This window comes from Coenobita brevimanus, chromosome 60 (genome assembly GCF_032717465.1).
Source record: "Coenobita brevimanus isolate Jiangsu-jjx chromosome 60, ASM3271746v2, whole genome shotgun sequence".
NCBI lineage: Eukaryota > Metazoa > Arthropoda > Malacostraca > Decapoda > Coenobitidae > Coenobita > Coenobita brevimanus.
This window is the reverse complement of record NC_137013.1, coordinates 22,483,514-22,490,390: the sequence shown is the minus strand read 5'-3', so window position 1 is coordinate 22,490,390 and position 6,877 is coordinate 22,483,514. Positions and strand designations below refer to the sequence as shown.

The 6,877-nt window shown below is 38.3% G+C and overlaps 1 protein-coding gene and 1 pseudogene across 1 annotated transcript in view; both read left to right on the top strand.

Annotated features, from left to right (window-relative positions):
- Nucleotides 1-6,877, top strand: part of LOC145403316 (ovomucoid-like) — a 634,133-nt gene that overhangs the window by 415,080 nt on the left and 212,176 nt on the right. The window lies entirely within an intron of this gene.
- On the top strand, nucleotides 6,540-6,658 carry LOC145403426 (5S ribosomal RNA; annotated as a pseudogene).

The window sequence follows — 6,877 nt, the reverse complement described above, 5'->3', positions numbered from 1 at the left end:
TTGAAAAAAAATAAAAATAAAATACAGTGGGCTTGCACAGTACAAGAGTGGATGGGCAGTCCTTGTCCTCGCGCACTTTGAAATTGTGCACTGTGAATACATAGTCTTATGAGAAAAAATTACATATGGGCGGTACCCCCTCATACCTTGACATTTTTTGACCCTTAGAGACATAATAAAGGGAAAAATTTTCAGACATATACTGCAGATATAGCTACAATAACAAAAATATGGTCAGTCACCTTAACAACAGTAGACAACATGCCTGATGGATGTAAATGACAGGGGTTCCCAGGCACGGCAGCACATTTAGAATGCTCCTCCTGCACCCCCCCCCCCACACAGCGCGTGTTTAACAGTTGCCAGTGTTGTATTATTCCAGGCTTTGATGAAGAAATTTATGGCCTTTTGAATGTTATATTTCTTCCAGAATGCAGCTAGTCATTATGGTGGGGGTTGCAGGTATGCCAGGTGAAGCAGGTGGGAGTGTGGAGGTGGAGGCGGCTGGTGAGTCAGGGGGGGGCAGTGGAGGTGGAGGGGACAGTGGCAGGCAAGTCAGGGGAGGTGGTGAGGGGAGGATCCTCCGTCTCCTCGCTACTGCTCAGATTTTTGGCAATTTCCTTCATCTCTTCTTGTTTGTCTGCGTCATTCCTTGTTATGGACGTATTTGCTGTATAACAATTTGGCATTCGCGAAATAACTGTCATTCATCGAATCCAAGCAACATTAAAGACTAAGTCTACTAATACCAAGTCGGTTCACTTTCCATCAGGGCGCAGGGAGGTGTGGCTTATGTGTGACGTCAGTTGGCTTAAGTACCAGAAAGTGTATAAAACCGCAGATTCAAATTAAACATTCATAACAAGGGAAAACGAAGCAGGGGAAAAAGTACTTCCTTCACATCCCTAAACCTTCCATCACACATTTCAGTCCCTTCCTTCACTTCCCGGAACCGAAAAATATGTTATGGTCTGAGTAGTGGAGCAACCATCCATGCTCCATCATGGTCAGGAGTTAACTGAGCTGGTGTTTCGTGCCAGAGCCTGTCGACGTCACTTTGATGCTCCGCCCCCTGCACGAGCTTGGAGCCGTTTTAGAAGGAAGTGAACCGACTTGGTATTAGTAGACTTAGATTAACCCTTACACCGCGAGCTTGTTTTGCTTTGACTTGCGGCTCCCGCGGGCATATTCGCGCTCCGAGACTCTCTAAAAATATTTGCCAAAAATCAGTTATTAGTCCTAGAATATTAAAATCACATATACTTATGGCACATACCCTCAGCTTTCTCCTTGGGTGTTTGTTGAGCCTTCGTCGAGTACCGTAGGACTTGTGGAGACCTCTGAAGTTGGGTAACGAAGTCTCCATTTTACACTTCCCGACAACTCGTAATATGATTACCACAGCCTGATATTATCACTAGAAACACTAATCTATGATTCTCAAATAGTTTGGAATCCATACTCCCCAAAAAAAACACTGTGAAAGCAATGAAAATTAGGAGGGCGTATGACCATCCCACTTCCGATCGTTCGCCGCTAGTGTTGTCTATTATTCATAAAAACACTCACAGTTTATATTTCTGTTACTATATAACACTTATACATATCTACAGCCTTTATCCATAAGTTTCCTTCAGTAATAGTAGTTTATTGTCACTGTAGGAATTCAATTTCTTTCAGTAAAATACGTAGCATTCACTTTCTCGTCCTGTATACTAGCATTGAGAGTGAATGTCACTTTCATCTTCACTCTCATAACTCATAGTATTCATACATGCTAGAGTGAAACTTTCACTTTCATTACTCCTAGTATATATACTCGTATTCTTATAATACCACTCATTTACATTTCTATTTAAGTTCTCTATTTTATTTACATTATTTACATTTCTATTTTATTTACACTGTGTTATGCACTGTCACTTGAAGTAACTTATAAAACTATTTTCCACTGTTCACTTATATTTACATTCATTGCTTCTTGCTGTTTACACATTATTTACACTTTATTTACAATTCCACTTGCACCGTTTTACTCAGTAAAAAGATCATAGTCACTCTCTATCAATTGTCAGCCCTTTACCTCTTTCCACACTAGGTTTAGTAGGGGGTAATGGTCACAGGGACCTTTGCATGGGGCTATAAAGCGGCGGAAGTTAGCAGGAGCAAATCAGACATACTCCCACTTTCAAAGACGACAGTGAACTGCTAGTGGCGGCCTCCTGCCGCCTGGCTAGGGTAGGTGCAATACTACCAATTTCAGCCCTATGAGACCTGCTAATATACAGCAATGAAATGATTGGCAGGAAACCAAGACAATACATAATAAATTAGGTAGTTCCAAGTGAATGTAAATATCACTTAGGCTTCTCCCTTCCCTCCTTATATGTATATTTATTACGAAAATAGATTATACGGCATATTTCAAGGGGAAATAAGCAGCGAAAATTAACGAACGAGTGCACGTGAGGTGTTGTCAGGTGATAATTAGCCAATTCCAGGTGTATGGCACTATCAGTTACCTTATTTCTTTTTTGTATATATTATTTGGTATAAGAATAGGGCATAGGGCTGATTTCAATGGATGAAATCAGTGGAAATTTCCAGGGAAGATTTACTTAGCGTAGAATACAGTGTGGTGGCCTGCAATAATTAGGAAGTTCCAGGTGAATGTAAATATCACTTAGGCTTCTCCCTTCCTTTCTTATATATATTTTTATTACGAAAATAGACTATACGGTATATTTCAAGGGGAAATAAACAGCAAAAATTAGCGAACGAGTGCACGTGAGGTGTTGTCAGGTGATAATTAGCCAATTCTAGGTGTATGGCACTCTCACTTACCTTATTTCTTTCTTGTATATATTATTTGGTATAAGAATAGGGCATAGGGCTTATTTCAATGGATGAAATCAGTGAAAAATTCCAGGGAAGATTTATTTAGCGTAGCACGGCCGGGCAGGCGAGAGGATAGGGTAATGGAGGGGAGGTAGGGAGGGGAGTCAAGAATGGGGAGAAATGGCTAAATTGTCAACAATGGATGGGAGTACAGATGAGATTAGGAGTGCTGACTAGTGTTGGACATTGGCAGTACTGATAGATGATACAAGCCACCACTTCAAAGTCTGAGCAAATTCAAAATAACACAGAATCACAAAAGTGTCACCCCGCAGTATGATACCTTGCTCCCAAGTGTCACAAAAGTGACGCCCCGTGGTTAAGGGGTTAAAGAAACTAGGTTTCTGTTTTAACTTACTGTCATTGCCGAAAACATTATTGTCAAAGTTGTTATTGGCGAGATCTTACTGTAAACTCCTCTTGAGCACCTTCCTCAAGAGCCTCTGAAGTCGCAATGGGCCTGTTGTGCAGGGAGGGGGGTCGCTTAGTCAGGGAAAATAGTGGTTTTGGGCCACTCCTTGCCTCTACCTCGCAGATTGTGGGCTAAACTCGCACAGTGAAGGTTTTTTGGTTATTGTTTTGGTCACTCGCATACTAAGCAATTCGCGTACTGTGTGAGCCCATGGTACTATGAACTAAACAAAAAAAAAATCCCTAATTTACTGTACTTAGTGTTGTCTTGAAACTAATATTTATGTTTTATTCTTTCAGATAATCTAACACCGTAATTCTCCTACATGTATAGAACCGCACATACCACGCAGCCACCACTGTCCTTAAGAGGATGGTGGAGAGCTTCTCCATTTGTCACACAGAACCTACAATGTACATTATTATTCTTGGTGGTAGCACCTAAGTAGGGTTTTGTTTTTCACAGTGCTCCCAGGGTTTCTGATTAATTGTTTGTAGTCTTTTTATTTTCTTTTGTACTCTAAGAGGAGCAATGGATCTAGCTACTGAAACGAACACGCTGCTGAATGTGCTGATGGCTGTTGGTTGTTTGCTATCCTTACCGTCCTATCTGATCCCCTGTTAACCTTTAGTATACCGTTAAGTTCCCCTATGGCATTTTATTTTTTCCCTAATGAGTTGCCTCAATTAATTTCTCTGATTAATTACTTTCATCACATTAAGCTCTTCTGCAGAAGGTGGAATCCAAAGCTTTTCACCTCATCAACTCTTTAAGATAGCAATGTGAATGATTTTTCTGTAATACACAATATATGTATTAAAGAACTACTCTGTGTATTAATTTAAAACATACCTATATTCATTAGTGTCCAATCTTGCGCAGACTGTTGATGTATTGCACCTTATAGTCACAACAAGTTTAATGGGTTCCGTTCACCATTAACTATACCTTAACTATACTGATGTAGTTACAGTACTGTATGCAGTATGTGAATCTTGCATGACATTTATATTGTTTGCACATTATTGAAAATTAACCCGTTGATGATTATGATGCATCTTGACTATTTATTTTATTTATCATTAGACAAATTTATACGACTTGAATTAGGAAGGCCCTCTAGAAATCAGATGGATAAAAATAATTTACATTCAATCCCTGGATCCCACAAGTTCTTCCCAAGCTGAACTGATTATGGTCTGTATGAGTTAATCGACTTATAAGCTAACAATGCTTTGATGATTGATGAATTTGACAGTTTATACTGGCTAAATTATTACTTTTATTCAGCATAGGAAGAACTTGTTGGAGTTGGGGAGTGAATGTATATTTTTTTAAATCCATTTTTGGCTTCTAGAGAGCCTTCCTAATTTGCATGCATGTGATTTATTCCACCAGATATTACTGTGTATTACTCGTGAATTTCAACACGTCTATTACACGTGTTTAAATTCTCGTGAAACGAACTATCAAAAAAGATCAGATATCCACATCTTTTAGATGAATTTCAGCACATCTATTGCACGTGTTTAAATTCTCGTGAAACGAACATATCAAAAAAAGATCAGATATCCACATCTTTTAGACATCTCCAGTCCACATCTTTCCACGTGAAAAATGTGACATTTGCCCACTGGGTTCATACTGAATTTACATACTGGTATTGTTTCCATTTTTCAAACATGTGTTGTAATAGAAAACATTCAGTTGTCAAGTATTGTTGCTATATACCATATTCATAATGCTGTAGCTTGTATGAAAATAAAAGTATTGCTTGAATTTGGCTTTACATACAGTACTGGTGATCAAACCTCACCATGCTTTAAGTTACAGTCAGTCTTATAAAAGATTTATTCCTTTATCAGTTTCATTACTTAACTGCCTGTTGCATAAAGACAGTAGACACGCATTTCAATGAAACTACTTCAAGCCTAATACAATAAATCTACGTAATAAAATAAAAGTTGGATAATACTAAATAATTAGTGATATGAACAGGGAAATTAAACAATATCGATAGTAAATTGTTAAACACATAGTGAACCTGAAATCTAAGATATACAAAAACTACAAGAAAACATATGAAAGATTAATTTTTTACAAGGGCAAACTAATTTACGTAACGCAAGCTGCAGAAAGTCCTTCTGAAATTAAACATTTCTTGTCCAATGTGCGAGGAAGATGGGGGATATCAAAAACATTTCTTAGTGACAACATCACAATAACGAGGACACTATATTTCTCAGACATTATGAGGAACAAATACAAATTAACAAACTACTAGTTAATGTCAAATATATGAAGAAATTTTACCTAATGTCAAAATGCATTACCAATTTGTGGAAAACAAATACAAATGACCCAGAATGATACGCACATCTCTGCATACATCAGCACATAAATTCCTGTATAAAATAAATAGCAAGGGCAAAGACAGAAGCGGTGCGGATATAAAGACCACGGGCAGATAATCGACTGCACTGGACTCATTGATCACTGGTTTATTAGGACTGCTAATCCATCGAATGTGACATCGTGTTATACATATATCGCAACTAATACTTGTGGCAGTAATACTGTTTAAAAAATATGTGGTGAAATACCAATATTAGAGAGAGAGAGAGAGAGAGAGAGAGAGAGAGAGAGAGAGAGAGAGATGTTGGTGGGATATCTCAAAGCGGGGGAGGAGGTGGCTGTATCGGTAGAGAGGCGGCCTGCAGTCATAATGAACCCTGGATCGAATCTCGGCTGGGGCTGGGAATTGTTTAAAGACTTGAATTTCATAAAAGCAGACTTTACTGATCTACCAGAAGGCCCGCTGACAAGTTGTAAAAATACTCCCGCTAATACCATTACACCAATCCTGCATTAGACAGCCCTAGCATGTATTCATTATCGACGATTGGTGTTAGCGTCTAAATCAGCGTTTCTCAACCTTTTTACCCTTATGGAACCCTTCAAATAATTTTCATATATCTGGGAACCCTTACAGAAAAATTAGTATATATCATTATTAATATCTTGATTTCTCTTGTATAAACTTAAGTTCATAAGGAGAACATAGTATTTTTTTTATGATAACTGGTTTAAGCCAAAAATAACTTATGTTTATCTCAAGTTTATTGCCAATAGAAAAATATTAATAAATAAATAAAAATAAACAAATAACTGAAATCAAATTACATGTTCAAGAGACCTCATAAGGCGGTTCTCATTCACACAAAAAATGAACATAATCAATACCACGTTGAGTACACCGCTTCCCGTCCGATCAGCGAAGTTAAGCAACGTTGGGTCTGGTTAGTACTTGGATGGGTGACCGCCTGGGAACACCAGATGCTGTTGGCATCCCTACGTGTCAAGTGGGGTTGGTGGAGGATTAGTGCCCCTCCCCGTAAAACAATTAACTCTAAGCCCTTTGCCACCCCGTCTGGGATACATGGCGTCTGGCAATGAATGAATGAATATCATAATATAGCACATATAAAGAGAACGTAGACAGATAATAACTACTAGCACTACTACAATAACTTGATAAATAAAACTAAAACAAGTAAAACTGAAGCA